Source organism: Lemur catta, chromosome 19 (genome assembly GCF_020740605.2).
Source record: "Lemur catta isolate mLemCat1 chromosome 19, mLemCat1.pri, whole genome shotgun sequence".
Taxonomy (NCBI): Eukaryota; Metazoa; Chordata; class Mammalia; order Primates; family Lemuridae; genus Lemur; species Lemur catta.
Genome location: NC_059146.1, coordinates 6,221,022 through 6,236,017, shown reverse-complemented (window position 1 = coordinate 6,236,017; position 14,996 = coordinate 6,221,022). Strand labels below are relative to the sequence as shown.

The window sequence follows — 14,996 nt, the reverse complement described above, 5'->3', positions numbered from 1 at the left end:
TTTAGCTATTTTCTAAGTTAAACAGAGGGAATACTATTAGTACACATTGTATGCCTGTATCAAAACATCACATGTACCCTAAGAACATATACAACTATTATGTACCCGTAACAGTTACAAGTACATTTAAAATAAAAAAAATTAAAATAAAAAATTAACAGAGGAAGTACTAGTAGTATTTAGGAGAGCTAAAAAAAGGGTACATATTTCCCTTTTAAATCTTAGCTCCACCAGGTGGCAGTAAGTGGGTTTATCCACACACAATTCCAAAGATTTAATATTAGTAAAAATCATAAAATTATACCATGTTAGAACTGGCTGGTTGTGATTCCAGCCCCACTCTTGCAAAGTGTACACAAACTTTCTTCTAGCAAGGACTCAGGCCTACCAACACAGGGCACTACTACTTCCATATACTGCTTCATTTATACATTTTCATCTAAGTAGGGTATAAATATTTGTCAGAATGCATGAAAATTACTTAATATGTAATATTGTTCCCCATTTTACTGAATGAATTTTTTATTCAATGGGGTAGTCTTAAAGGTTTTTTAAAAAATTGCCAATATTCAACCATTTTGACCTACAAAACAGATATTTCATCCTATCTGTCTATTCCCTGCCACCTGTGCTCTATTGAAACTCCCCTCTCTACTTTATATTGCCTTGTCAAAACGTGGTCCTAGAATCAGCAGCATTCCCAAGGAGCTTGTTAGAAATGCAGAATCTCTGGCCCGATCCCAGACTAACTGAACCAGAATTTTCTTTTTAATGAGATCCCCAGGTGATTGATATACACATTAAAAACTGAGAGGCAATAAGCAGCAGATCTTTTAAAGAAGGCTTGCATACTTTTTTGAACCCTTCCCCCACACTCCAGGTTATTATGTCTGTCTAGTTTAAAACTCTAGTCTCAGTTCCAAGCCAAATATTCTCTGGCTGAACTTGTGACTTAAGGAACTTTGAAGATGGAAAGTTGGGTTTGTTTTTAATCAGTCTTTTCCCTCTCCTTTGCCCAGCCCTCTGGTGTTGGGGGCTGGGAGGGAGAAGAGGGAAGAAAGGGGTAAGTTTCTCGTAACTGTACAATCCATATTGCATCTAGATATTCACTCTTTAATGGGGCACATTGAGTTTTCCTACAAACTCTGAGGCAGCCTCCCCACTTCACAGTTCCTTGCTTGACATGGAGATGAATTGGTTTTACTTAGTTCTCTCTCTTCTCCTGTAGCTCCCTCTCCCAGAAGTAAACCCAGCCTCTTGCTGCTAGAATTTCTTTCCCCCTTGGGTGTCAACATGGCTCAGACCTGGACAGCACTTTCTACACAGCATCAAACGACCCATGAGAAATTTACACATCCTTGCTATATATAATGGTAGAAATGCAGATTACTTTAGCCCATTCTTGGCTATTTCTAAGTCTCTCTCTCCTCTTCAGGTAGGTACAGGGAGGGCCATATCAACAAGTCTGTAGGTGAATGAGAGAGTCCTCTTATCTGGCTACAATCTACCTTATCAGTATTATCAATCTTGCCTCCTCTCTTGCTACTTACCAGTATCAGCTAGGACTCTTGATTGCATGTGACAGAAAACCTCTCACTGGTTTAAGCAATAAAAGAAGCAGACACAAGAATTTATTGACTGGTTTAACTGAAAGTTACAGAGGAATCTAGTCCACATTGGTTTCAGGGTATCCAACATATATATCTCTAGGCCAAATCTCCATTTTTGAATCTGCTTTTTTTCATGTTGCCTTCTTTTCCAGAATTCCTGCATGGAAATATGGCCCCAGGCTTGCATTCTTCCAGGTTTAAATCCATTGGAAAAGACGTAGTACCTTTCTTGGTAACTGCAGCTTAAGACGGAGGATTCACCCAAATATGCCTTCCCCCTGGTGTTCTGCCCAGACCATATGGACTGAGTGGAGAAAGGAAGGGTTCTTCAAAGGAAATTATCAGAATAGGAAATGAATGCTGAACAGGCAAAAATATCTACTAAAATCCCTTCTGCTATATGAGGAAGTAAATTAACAAATCATGCTTTCCCACTCCCGACAGAAAAAAATCCTCAAATGAAGGATTAGGGATCTCAGTAAGTTTCTCAATTTTGACGTTTTTCTGAGTATACAGTAAGAATTTAAAATGTTTACTGACATGAATGTTACCTTGAAGGGAGGGTTTTATAGCCAAAACAGTAAAATGCATTTTTTGAAACAAGAAGCTGGACTTCTACTTCAAATCTAAAGAACAATCATTAAACACAGAAATCCCTAGATATCAGAACTGTAAAGGCCGCTTTTCCAGTAACTTAGAAGCACTGAAATCTGCTTTCCCCTGTGGACCAAGTGTGTCTTCACACATCAAGGGAAGTAATCTTCCCCCTGGGATAAGCAATTAGTATTCACACGTTGTCCTAAACAGGGAACCCGTGAAAATTAGGGTACCCATTGCTTGATTCCCCACCTTGCATTATTACACTGTTACTTGGCGTTTCTCATCATAAAAGGACGGGGGAAAACTCCAAAAGAGCAAACACCTCCTGACCTCCTTTTGCCTCCGTCCTCCAGCCGAGGGCGCATGTCCAGTCTGCCTAGGCCCACCCACCCATAAGTGACCCACGCCGCGCTCCTCCAGGAGATGGGGAAAGCCTGTCGCTGGCGGTCCATGCACCTTGGCACCCCCTCTCCCAGCCCCAGGAGAGGAAACGTGAGTGATACCACTGGGGGGGAAAGTCTTCCAACACCAACACACGAAAACCCTAACCTGGCGCCGGCAAAGCGTTTTACTTTGCAAGGGAGAAAGGGTCCCCTTTCTGCCTCCGGATTCCTCATCCGGTAGGAAGCTCTTCCTCCTCCTTCTCGCCCCCGGCCTCCAGGGTGACAGCCGGAGAGCCTCCCGGATCTAACGTTAACGCTCCCGGGACCGGCCGCACCCTCCTCGCCACATCAGGCCCCGCCTCCCGGCTTTCTAGTAACCGGCGCCCTCCGGGCCGGCGCGGGGAAGGGGGCGCCCGGCGGCGGTGGCGGAGCGCGCAGACGCGCGGCCGGAGGGAGCGGGAGGCCCGGGCGCCCGGGATCCCCCGGCGCGGCTCCGCGCTGCCTAGCGGGACAAGTCGCATGCGCACCGAGCCGCGCCGGGGCCAGGGAGAGTGAGGGGAGGGGCGAGCGCGGAGTCTCCACCGGCCGCCGAGTCCGCGGGGTCACTGACGACGCATGCGCCGGGAGGGAGCGCAATCACGGACTCGGCCTGCGGCTACGGTTTAAAAGAGGAAACCCCGGAGAGCCAGAGCGCGAAGGCAGCCTGTCCGCGGCCGCCGCGAGCGCGCGCTCGGTGAGTGGCGCCCCACCGGGTGGGCCCGGGGCCTGACGTCCGCCGGTTGGCTTGCCTCGGCGGCGCATGCGTGCTCTCGGCGCCGGTGGAGGAGGGGAAGGGAAGGGAGGGGGAGGAGGAGCGGGCAACAGTAGCGGTGAGTTTTTTGGGGGGGTGGGTGGGGGGTGCCACTCAGAGCCCCAGGTGCTGGTGGCGGCGGGAGCCGAGGCGTCTCCGGGACGCGGCCGGGTTAGTGGCTCCAAGTCCTCGCAGCCAGAGTGCCGGGTGGGGGAGGGAGGAAGCCGGAGCAGCCGCGAGCCCCACGGTGAGGGCGCGGGGAAGGGGAGGGCGCGGGGGGCGGTGTGTGTGTGGGGCCGGGGGGCGGCGGCCAGGGGTGGGGAAGGCGGGAGCTGAAGCCCAAGTTTTGCGTCTCGCTTTTACGTGTCTTTTCCCGGGACTTGGGGCGGAGGCCCGCCCTGGCCGAGAGGCCCTCTGGGGCAACTGGGGTTACCTGCGGGGCAGGGGCGGGATTGGGGTGCACGACCGGGCCGGGTGGCCTGAAGGCTCCCGGGGCTGCGGCCGATTCCAGCGGCTAGGAGACTGGAAAAGCCGGGCACCGGGTGCCAAGAGGGCTTTCGCTGGGGACCCGCTAGGCCTTGTGACCCACTTTATTCCTGTCACCACTCGGGCACGTTTGGAGCGGCGCCCAATGGGGCGCCAGGGCGGCCAGGTCCTCCGGGGAACCCCCGCCCTCCCGCCGCCCGGCCCGCGCTCCGCGGGCTGCAGTCCGAGCGGCCGCCGCCGCCGCCGGGGGCTGGTTCCGTTAGGGGTCGCGGTTCCGGGCTCGGTCGCCGGGGAGCGCGCGGCTCCGAGCGTCCGGCTCCCGCCGCGGCGCGGTCCCCTCCGCTGGCGTTTCTGGGTCCCTTTCCGCCTGCGAAGCCCCAGGTTTTTCGCCTCAAGCTGAGAGGTGGTCCTGGCCCCGGGAGAATAATTGCCAGCACGTAGCGCCACAGTTTATGTTCTTAAGTGTTTTTGGCTGGTGTGGAAGTCGTCCTGTTGAAAGTAGTGAGCAGAATTCTGCAAGGTAAAGCCTCGGCCTCTCACCTGGCAGATTAAATCAGGTTGTGGTTTCTCGTGCTAGTAGAGTACCATGCTATGTATGACTTTAAGGCTTTCAAGCCTTCTTCTAAAACCCAAAACAAACAAACACCGCAATGTTTTCTTTTGCAGTGAAAGAAAAGCACAAGAAGTAAAGAAACTTTTACAGTCATTGTGACTATTAACGCTGATTCCCAAAATCAAAGGAAAGGTAATTTCACCGGAAGACCGCGTTCCTATTTGTAGCTTTATTTTAAATGATCAGAGGAGAAAATACTGGAATATGTCCCTCTACCTGCTTGAAAACAAGCCTTCGTAAAAGGATGTAATTTAGATAATGAGTTACTTTCTCTGAAACTTACCCCTTGGGACACCTCAAATCTGGTTTGTTTTAAAATCTTGTTGGGAGAAGAAAACTGATTCAAGTGTTAAGTAGTTGACTGAACAGAATGTCTTTAAAGGTTAGCCTGAAGAAGGTGGACTGAAAATGTGGTAGAACTAGTCAGGATCAGCTATGAAAAAAGAATGAGGAAGCTCTCTTGTGTACTGACATGGAAAGATCTCAAAAATTTGTTACTGAAAAAAAAAAAAAAGTTGTAGGACAGAGAGAATAGTGTCCTATTTTTTGTGTTAAGGGGTGTGTGTGTAATTAAACTTATGTTTGCTCTTCTGTGTATAAAACTGGGCGCATACTGGAAAACTAGTAACTGGGGAAGAGGGAGAAGTAATATGATGAGGTAAGGGTGGGAAATGAGATGTACTACGTGTATGTCTTCATATTTTTTATTTTTTGTGACCATATTATGGATTTATAAACCAGATTAAACAAAAATCCTCCTCCCCAAAATAATTTGTATGCTTTTTGGTTGCCTAATTTTGGTGATTTTGGCCATTTTCAATATGATTTCTCTTAATGCTTTTTAGAAAAGTGAACTAAAAAGAAATTTTAGGATAAATTTGGCTATTTACACTTTAATTTTTAAGATACTGATGTCACAGACAAATTTATCTTTTAAAGATATTTATATTTTGCCTTGCTCAAATACAGGGTGTCCCAAAAGTCTCTATACAAAGGAAAAATTTTGTAATGAATATTTGTCAATAAAGGTACATTTAGCTACAATTTCCCATTTCGAATGTGTGGTGACTTTTGGAACACCCTGTGTATAATGACATCGTTTACATTTGGCATTGTGGCTGTATGATTTTGCTTTTAGAGTATAGTTTGTGTCCCCCTTCCTCTTTTTCCAGGAGTCATAGGTGTATACAATTTTACTTTTATTAATCCCAAAATTTCGTGACAATTGGAGAATATGGACATTCCAGTAAAATGATAGTACACTTACTTGATTGTCTAGGTTAGTTTGGTTTTCAGGTTGAGAAACTTTTCCTTCTCTTAAGGAAAAAAGACATGAACCGCAGTGAACCGTAAATTTTGTGTGTGTGTATGTAGTTATTTCTTATGGAAAAACAAAACTGAGAAGCAGTGTTCTGTTGGTACAAAAAATCTAATTTTTTATGGCTATGGATTGTTGTAAACCTTTTTCATGAAGCTAAGATTGAAAGAGGGATTGTTAAGAGTAGATGCAATTTTAGGGGGGATTACTCAAACTCCCTCTGCTGACTAATATCATATAATCAAAGTAGTGGGTAGTGGGTAGCAGTTGCTGTGGGCATTTTTGGTAATGTTACCAGTATTACTTTTTATTTTTGTAGGCTACAACAATTATTTCTGTTTGATATGTAGGTTTCTATTATCCAAACTTCTGCAATGTACTTATTTTTCATTTGAACTGTGTGGGCCTATTAAATCTTTTTAAAAAGTGGAATCACATTTCAAAATTTTATTTACTTTTTTTTTAATTAAAGAAGTAAATTGATACTCATGAAAAGTTAAAACAACACGGTGCATACATAAGGGACAACCCTATTACATGCTTCCACTTCTAGTTCACATCCCTTCTCAGCATAGCCGCTGTTAACACTGTATCCTCTTAAGTGTTGAAAACTGAAATGTCTTTGAATGATCATCTGCTCCTGCCAATTTGCTTTTACCATGGGCTCTGTTATTACCCACAGAGCAGGGAAATTACCTGGAGTATGTCAGAAAGTTAACATCTGATACACACCTTAGGGCATACTCATCTTTTTACTAGTGAGGGGCCAGCAGGTGTGCAGGCATTTGCAGAGTTTGCAGGAAGGTCATACCGATGTGAGCTTTATCTGATGTAGATTGAATTCCCCATGAAGTCCATGAATTTTACAGGACTCTTTAGAGTCCAAATTACAGAGTTTTCTTTGGCTTTTGACCTGATCAGTGGCTCATGGGTTTATACTTTGAATTTTTTCTCCTGGACTTGCAGACCACTAGGAAAACCTTCTAGATTTACATGAGCCTCTTCCAGTCCTCCAGAGTGAACCTAAGTAGACTCTGTCCTCAAGTAAGGGACACTGACTTACTTGGATGAAGTCCAGCTTTTGAAGGGCAAAGGGGAGAAGAGGCCCTTTGATCTGGTTTGTGCTTAATTGACAGCAGACAGGTCGTGTGCACCGGCACTCTTCTCTGATAGCTCCAGAGCATTGTTTGTTTGTTTTAAACCAAGCTACTGAGAATTACTGAGCCTTAATTCTTTTTAGGTAATGAGAGTTTGCAGAGGAGTATTAATCAATCAATGCTATTTACTATACTATGTGAGGTACACAAGAAAGATGCAGTACCATTGACTGCCCTCAGTAGGTTTGACATCTAGTATGGTTAAAAGAGCATATACATACTGCTTATAACACAAGATAGAAAATGACAGGTTCTAGAAGAAAAATATATGTAAGGTTTGTAAGGGTGACACTATTTCCAGCTTTTTTGGAGGGGGACATGAGATTTTGAGGGAGAGAATATGTATCTCAGCCTTTTAATTAGTTAAAGGATAGAACAAACTTAGATCTTAGCTCTTAGTGTATGGATTTAAGTTGCATCCTTATAGCAGGTATCTGTGAGATTGATAACTATTTTTGTTTCTTTTTTTAATTTTTATTCATTTATTTAACTCCACCCAACCCTTTTCCCTAATCTGATAGCTATTTTAATACTTTTGTTTCTTAAGCTTTCCCACTGGAAAGAGCCATTTGCTATTTTATTTGGTAGTTACAGTACAACCTCTACAATCTTTAGATTTCAGGATTGCTGGGAATATTAAATTAGGCAATTCTATCAGTTAATTGTTATCTACCATCAATTACATCAGACAGTGTTAGTTATTAAAAGAAAGTTGTTTCCTCCTATCCCATTCTTTCCTCAAAGCACGTATTTAATGTCATCTCTCCCCCACATTTTTACTTCCAGTGCTGTGTCAAATATTTATTTGCTATGAATGTTTTAATAAAAAAATTGTGGGGGAGTCACTCAGAGTTTCACACTATAGCAAAACTACCTTTTATTGTTTGTATCTTTTTCCTTACAGTTCTTTGCATCTGCATAAAGTAAAATATTTTTTTAAAATGTATTTTTTTGTAGTCATTACACCAGTGAATGTTGCATTTTCCTCCTTTTTGAATCTAAAATTTTGGATGGCATTGTATGAATCATTTATAGAACACTTCTAAGTGTCAGCAATTTAATTCTTACTAATTGACTATAATTATGTAGTGGCATTTATATTTATAGGTAGCTTTACAACCACTTGTTGGCCTTGTTAGGTGTAACTTCCGTCATTTAGGTGGATAAAGAGATTCCTGTTTTTCTCCATGTTTTTGATTATGCAAATGTTAAATTAACAAAATTCATTGTTATAAATATAGTCTCAACTCAGAATTATTTAGTTATATATTTCACAAAGATGTAATTCTGCTTATTTTAAATCTTAGAAGTCTACAGGGAGAAAACACTTGTAAAAAAATGAATTTTTATGGATTGCTTTGACTTTTATAGTATACTGTTTCGGATATGTTTTATTTTTTGTTTTTCAGATATTTTATTTTTGTATCTTTGTTAATAATGACATTAAGACAAACGTTTTCATCTTTTTCAAAGAGTTCACATTCAGTACTTACATTTTTAATTCTCATGTCAAATCATGGAAAAATGAAACTACAGATTGATTCATGTTCCGAGATTTTTGTAATTTTTTTTTTTTAAAGCACAAATAGGGGTTGTACCAATGAGGGTTAAACTGTGTGCCTAGATAAGAATTTATCATTTGTGTTAAAATATGGTTTAATATAAATAGTTGCCTTTATTTCTTTCTTGATCTCTTCCCCCCAGTTATAAAATTAGCACATCCCTAATGTCAAAAATGTGAGAAACACTAAAAAAGCACACATTAAATTTTTAAACTACCATTGGACATCTCACCACCAAGAGATACTGTTGTTAATTTTCTGGAATATCTTCTTACATTTGTTTAGCTATTGCATAAGTATACGTAGACTTAGAGATACTTGATATTATGGGCTTATAATGCATCCACTGTAGTGCAGACTGTTCTAGTCACTTAACAGTAAATAATCAACATTTTTATGTCAGTATTTTTATACTGTGTGATTATTTTTATTAGCTACATGGTATTCTCATCTGTGTATTTGTATGATAATTTACTTATCAGTCTTTTTCTGTTGGACGCTTATCTTCAGGTTTTAAAATAATAAATAATGCTGCCACTTTTAGGAGTGATAGGTGGAGTTGATACTCCAAAAAATTTTCATAGAGTAGTCTTCAGAAGAATTAAACTTCAAATAGCATGATACTGAATTTGTATTGATAACTAGATGAAACAGAAACTTTGTGCTTTTTGTTGGAAAAAATAGGCCATAAATATACAATAAATTAAGAATGATCCATGATAATGAAGTGAATTCAAGATTTCTGTGATGGTGTATTTTCTTTCTAAAGGGTGTTTTACTTTGAATTGTATTAAATTAACTTTGCAATTTCAAGAGCGTAAATCATTTCAATAGCAATGCTCTTCCAAGGCTTGGATATCCAAGCCTTCTTAGTAGCATGGGAATCTGTGAACTAGTCTGCATACATGATTAAAATTTGAGTTGTAACCTTGTTTTACAGTGGTCTAAGTTCAGAGTTTTTAAAATAGTTCCCCAAGTGGCAAATCGAAATACTAAAAAATTGTTGTCACCCCGCAAATTGACCTTAGCTTAATATAGGATGTCTGTGAAATTTCATTCATCTCTTTGGCACATAATATTAATGTATGCTGCATCTTCCAGTTTAAATTGGGGAGAAAAACTGTTAAACTGTTTTCAAGAGACAGCAAATATGATCTTAAAATTTATTGTAATATGTAGTTTTAACGTGTTAACTATCTTAGAAGTTGTACATTTTCTCATGTTTTTTGAATATTTTTGATAGTGACTGCCTTTTACTTTTTTAGCTTTTGTCAGGAAACTAGGAAGTTTTTTTAGATGTTTACTATTTTCTCTATTTATTCTCAGTGACATGACCAGATTGTTAAAATGTCTGTTTTTATTCTGTGTACAGCTTCTTCTTCTTTGTTACCTGAAACTTAATAGCAAAGATAGCAAACTACTTTAACAAGGCCGTATGCTTCCTTGTAGTGATTAAGAATGTTGGGCTCTGTAGCTAGTCTGCTTGGCATTCAAATGGTGGCTCTACCACTAACTGGCTGTACAACCTTGGACAAATTACGTTACCTCTTGGTACCTCAATTTCTTAAATATAAAATGGAGATAATACTAATTCATAGTATTATGTGAGCATTAAATGAGGCAATACATGCATATTATTAATACATAGAGAAACAAGTATTTATCACATAGTTAAGTGTTCAGTAAACATTAGTAATTGTTTTAATGTTTTGTTACTTTCATAGTGTGTACCAAACATGGCTATTATTTTCTGCTCCAAATTTAAATGTATTTTAAAAACTTGCTTAGTTTTATATTTATATAAGAGCTTGGGAGAAGTTGACCTTTTTGTGTAACTTAGAATAATAAAAAAGTTACTAGAACATGTTTCCAAGATGCTTGGTATTATATATTTCTTTGAAATCCCTTTGCCAAGTAAAGTTTTGAGCTATGAAAGTGATGACTGGTTTTCTTCTATGTTTAATATTTAAATTTCAGTTAAAGAAATATTAGAAATTATTTAGGGAAAAAACAAATTAAAATAAGAAAGAACAAATTTTATTTTGCAATTTTAACTGATAATATAGTTCAATAGAAATGTCACACACTTTTATTAGAAACAAGAAGAGAAATGAAAGAAATATTAGTCAGTGAAAAAGCTGTTTCTAACTCTTACCTGAGAATTTTTGTCTCTATTAGAAATGATATGTTTGTCATTATAAAGCTGCCTTAGTTTCACCAGTAGAGTTTATTGTGTGAAATAAGTTTATATTGTTTAGCTTATTTTTAGACTTGATCATATTCTTCTATTTTTCTGTAAATCTGTTGGAGTTGATCATTACCAAAATTTATAATACTGACTCTTTTGAAAATAGTTTTGTGGTTTTTGTAGAAGTGAGTCATACTCATTGGAAAAGAGTAAAGTACCAAAAACTTTAAAGAAAAATCTATGATGCAAAAATCACCTCAAATCTCAGGGGTAAACCCTGTTAATATTTTTTCCAGCATTTGTGTTTATGTGTATATGTATGTACAAGTTACAATTTAATAGCAAGGGGAATATGTGCTGATTTGTAAATATACTTTTTTTCTCATCATGTTTTTCTGAATGTCTTTGTGAATAAATGCAATACAGATTTTCATTATGTTAATTTAGTTTTAGTCCTTTCTTCAAGAATTAGTTCATTTACATTTTCACTAATAGTTGAGTTTGTAACTATCATCACCTTTAAGATCCTATCTATTTTCTTTTGAAAATAGTTTTTCTCTTTGAGTCATCTGTTTTGCATTCTTTTTATTCCTCATTTTGCATTCTTTTGTGTTTATCAAATTATTTTATACCATTTTCCCTTTTATTGTTATTTATTCTTTTACTGTATCTTTAGTGATTATTCAGAGATTAAGTCAAGAATTCTTGACTTAATAGTGCAATACAAATGACCAGTTTTACCACTCCCCAATAATGACAATTTCTTAGAACATTTTAACTTCTTTTCCAACTTTTTTTATATTGTTCTGCATTTTTTCCCTAGATAGGTTAAACTCCCAAAGTTGTTATTAATTTGATTTGGCGCAATTTTTATTCGTGTTTATCTTTCCTAGGGCTCTTCATTCCTGCATTTCTGTTCTATCTGGGATCATTTTACTTCTATCTGAATAGCTCTTCTTTAGTGTATATTTTGATGGTACCCTATCTACTAACAGGGAATTTTTCCATTTCTGTTGTCTGAAAATGTCTTAATTTTACCTTTTTGGAAGGATATTTTCACTGGATATAAAGTTCTAAGTTGGGCCGGGCGCGGTGGCTCACGCCTGTAATCCTAGCTCTGGGAGGCCGAGGCGGGTGGATCGCTCGAGGTCAGGAGTTCGAGATCAGCCTGAGCAAGAGCAAGACCCCGTCTCTACCAAAAATAGAAAGAAATTATCTGGCCAACTAAAAATATATATACAAAAAAAAAATTAGCCGGGCATGGTGGCTCATGCCTGTAGTCCCAGCTACTCGGGAGGCTGAGACAGTAGGATCGCTTAAGCCCAGGAGTTTGAGGTTGCTGTGAGCGAGGCTGACGCCACGGCACTCACTCTAGCCCGGGCAACAAAGTGAGACTCTGTCTCAAAAAAAAAAAAAAAAAAAAATAAAGTTCTAAGTTGGTGGTTATTTCTTTCAACATTTTAAAAATGTTTCATTGCTTTCTGGCTTCCTTTGTTTCTGTTAAAGTCAGCTACCACTCTTACTGAAGGTAATGTATCAGCTGTATTCTTGCTGAGAATAATGTGTCTCTTATTTTTCTTTGGCTACTTTTAAGATTTTCTCTGTTTTAATTTTATAGCACTTTGTGATGTGTTGAAGTGTGGTTTTCTTTGTAAGTATATTGCTTTATGTTCATAGAGCTTTTTGAACCTGTGCCTTGATGCCTTTTAGCTTTGGAAAGTTCTGTCATTACCTCTTCAAATATTGGTCTGCCCCTCTCTTCTTTTTGGATTCTAATTATACCTAATGATTATGTATTACATAATCATGATACACCTAATGATTATGTATCACATGTTGCAAAAATTTTTTTCTTTCTATACTTAAGTTTTGATATTTTCTATTGACCTATCTTCCAGTACACCATCTGTCTTCTCTTTTGTCCAAACTAATCTATTGTATTTTTCATTTTACTTTGAGATTTTGAGTTCTAGAATATCCATTTGAAATTAATTTCAAATAGACTCCAATTCTTTTGAGTAGTTTCTGCATTTCCTTATGTTTAAAAAATAATTAAGTATCTCCTGTGGCGAGGTACTATTTTATGAATCAAAATATATCCGTGAATAAAAGCAAGTCTCTACTTATGACTGGCACAATATTTTATTTTTATAATAACTACAGAAAGCACTCACTAGTAACATCTTTAGGAGACTTCAGAATCTCAGGGCTTTTAACAAAAGGTAGAGAGGGGCAGAGAGGACTTAAGGATGAAGAGATAGCCTCCTCTAATTACATATAAGCAGATGGCTTGATGAGAGTTGAGGATGGAATAAGCACTTATTTCAGGTTTAGTATGGTTCTAATGATCCTCCACTGGACTCTTGCTGTATATTACAGATCATAATTATTAAAGTAATTATTTTAGTGCTGGTAATCACAATGCAGTACTACCTAGATTAAATGGCAAATAAATTTACAAAATATTTTACTACTACTAGATTTTTAAAAAATATACATATGTTTTACACACAGGCAAAAAAGAAAACATCAAGGGTTCATTTGAAAAGCAAAGTTTTGGGGTATCTCTTGAAGTCAGTAAACATCTCCAGTCTCCTACACCTTCAGCAAGCACTTTGTAATTAAGAATAATCACAAAGATTAGTCAGTAAAATGACTGATATTACTTACCAATGCAGAAAAACACTCTAATATATATGTATATATATATAACATGTTTAATTAAATAGTTGAAAAAAATATTTGGAGATCAAGACTTCTGTCATTAAAAAATAGTAATATCACATTCCCTGAATCGTCCACTTAATTAGAGATTTATTTTTGGTCTTGATGATTTGTTGTGTAATGTTATGCCTATTAGCTAAGTATTTAAATTTAATCATACATGCTTAATTTTGTTGTTCATGGGTAAAGCTCACCTGAATCATCAAACTACAATATGTTGACAGTTTCAGTGTCAAACAGTAAAAACTGGCTTGACCAGTCTATTTGGGAAATTAGGAAAGAAATACTGTACCCATTCAACAAATCACATTGTATCCTGCTCCGCCCATATGCTCCTTTCAAGTAATATTCTCAGATTACAGAGCAAAAATTCTTTCTCCTTTGCCCTAACCGTTATCCTGCACTACTACTCTCATCATGACTGCAAAAAGATGTAATAATATAGTCTGACAACAGATAATAAAAACAGCAAGTTGTAAATGTTATAAAATGGCAACTTAACCAGTATCCCTTCATTATATTAGTAAAAGCTTCATATATTTGGCAAATGCCATTTTTAAGGATGTCACTCTTCACTTATATTTAAAATATTCTCTAGAAATTCCACAAGAGAAATTGCCTTTGAAATATTGATGCATCCATGTTTATATAGATGCATGTATTTATATACTCTTCATATATTTAGCAAATATTTTATCACTACTGCATGTAATAATTAATAGTCTGGCTTTTAATTATTTCGAAATTAACTTTTACTCCACTGAAATGCTAAACCATAAATGGGAGTAAATGTTCCACATTATAACCCATTTGCCCAAATTTAAATACTCTAATTTGTACCAACTGGGAATTCTCACTCATACCAGCCTAGTAATCAACTAAGAAAATTTAATGCTCTAGTATGTGTTTAGTTGGTCAAACACATTTTCTTTAAGCCATAGGAAGAGATTTAAACTATATGTTAAAACTTAATTTTTCTCTAAAGATGTTTAATATTAGCAATTATAAGCAACATTATCATCACAGTATATAAAATTTCATCACTGAAAATATTCCTACCATTCTCCAGACCCTACTGTAGTCATAAAGAAATGTAAATACATGTGGCTATTCAGCATACATTGATGCTCTCCTGTTTAAGGACTTTTAAAATATTATGTTCCCCCCCAAGCAAACGTATTTAGATCTTTTGAGAAATACAAACTACGATACCTAACTCACTAGCTCATATCTTATAGGTGGTTTCAGAATAATGGCCAGATGGAGAGGTTTTCCAGGAAGAATCCATCTTCACCATATGTGGGCAAAGGGCAGACTCAGAACAATTCTGTTGTGGGTTGAATTGTGTTCCCACAAAAGCTGTGTTGAAGCCCTAACCCCCTAGTACCTGTGAACGTGATCATATTTGGAAATAGTCTTTGCAGATGTAATCAAGTTCAGGTGAGAACATTTGAATTAGATTAGACCCTAAATCCAATGACTGCTGTCCTTATAAGGCCATGTGAAGGCACAGGGACACAGAGACACACAGGGAAAATGCCATGTGATGAGGAAGGCAAAGATTG

The 14,996-nt window shown here is 38.3% G+C and overlaps 1 protein-coding gene across 5 annotated transcripts in view; it reads left to right on the top strand.

Moving 5' to 3' along the window:
* The first annotated feature begins 3,205 nt into the window (after positions 1 to 3,205).
* Positions 3,206 to 14,996, top strand: part of CLOCK (clock circadian regulator) — a 93,741-nt gene continuing 81,950 nt past the window's right edge. For 4 of the 5 annotated variants that reach the window (XM_045533048.1, XM_045533050.1, XM_045533045.1 and 1 more), the window contains exons 1-2: positions 3,438 to 3,462; positions 4,536 to 4,614. The gene's annotated coding sequence lies outside the window, so the exon portion shown is untranslated. Of the gene's footprint in view, positions 3,327 to 3,437; positions 3,463 to 4,535; positions 4,615 to 14,996 lie in introns of those variants that run through there. The other variant, XM_045533047.1, reaches the window with a different exon arrangement.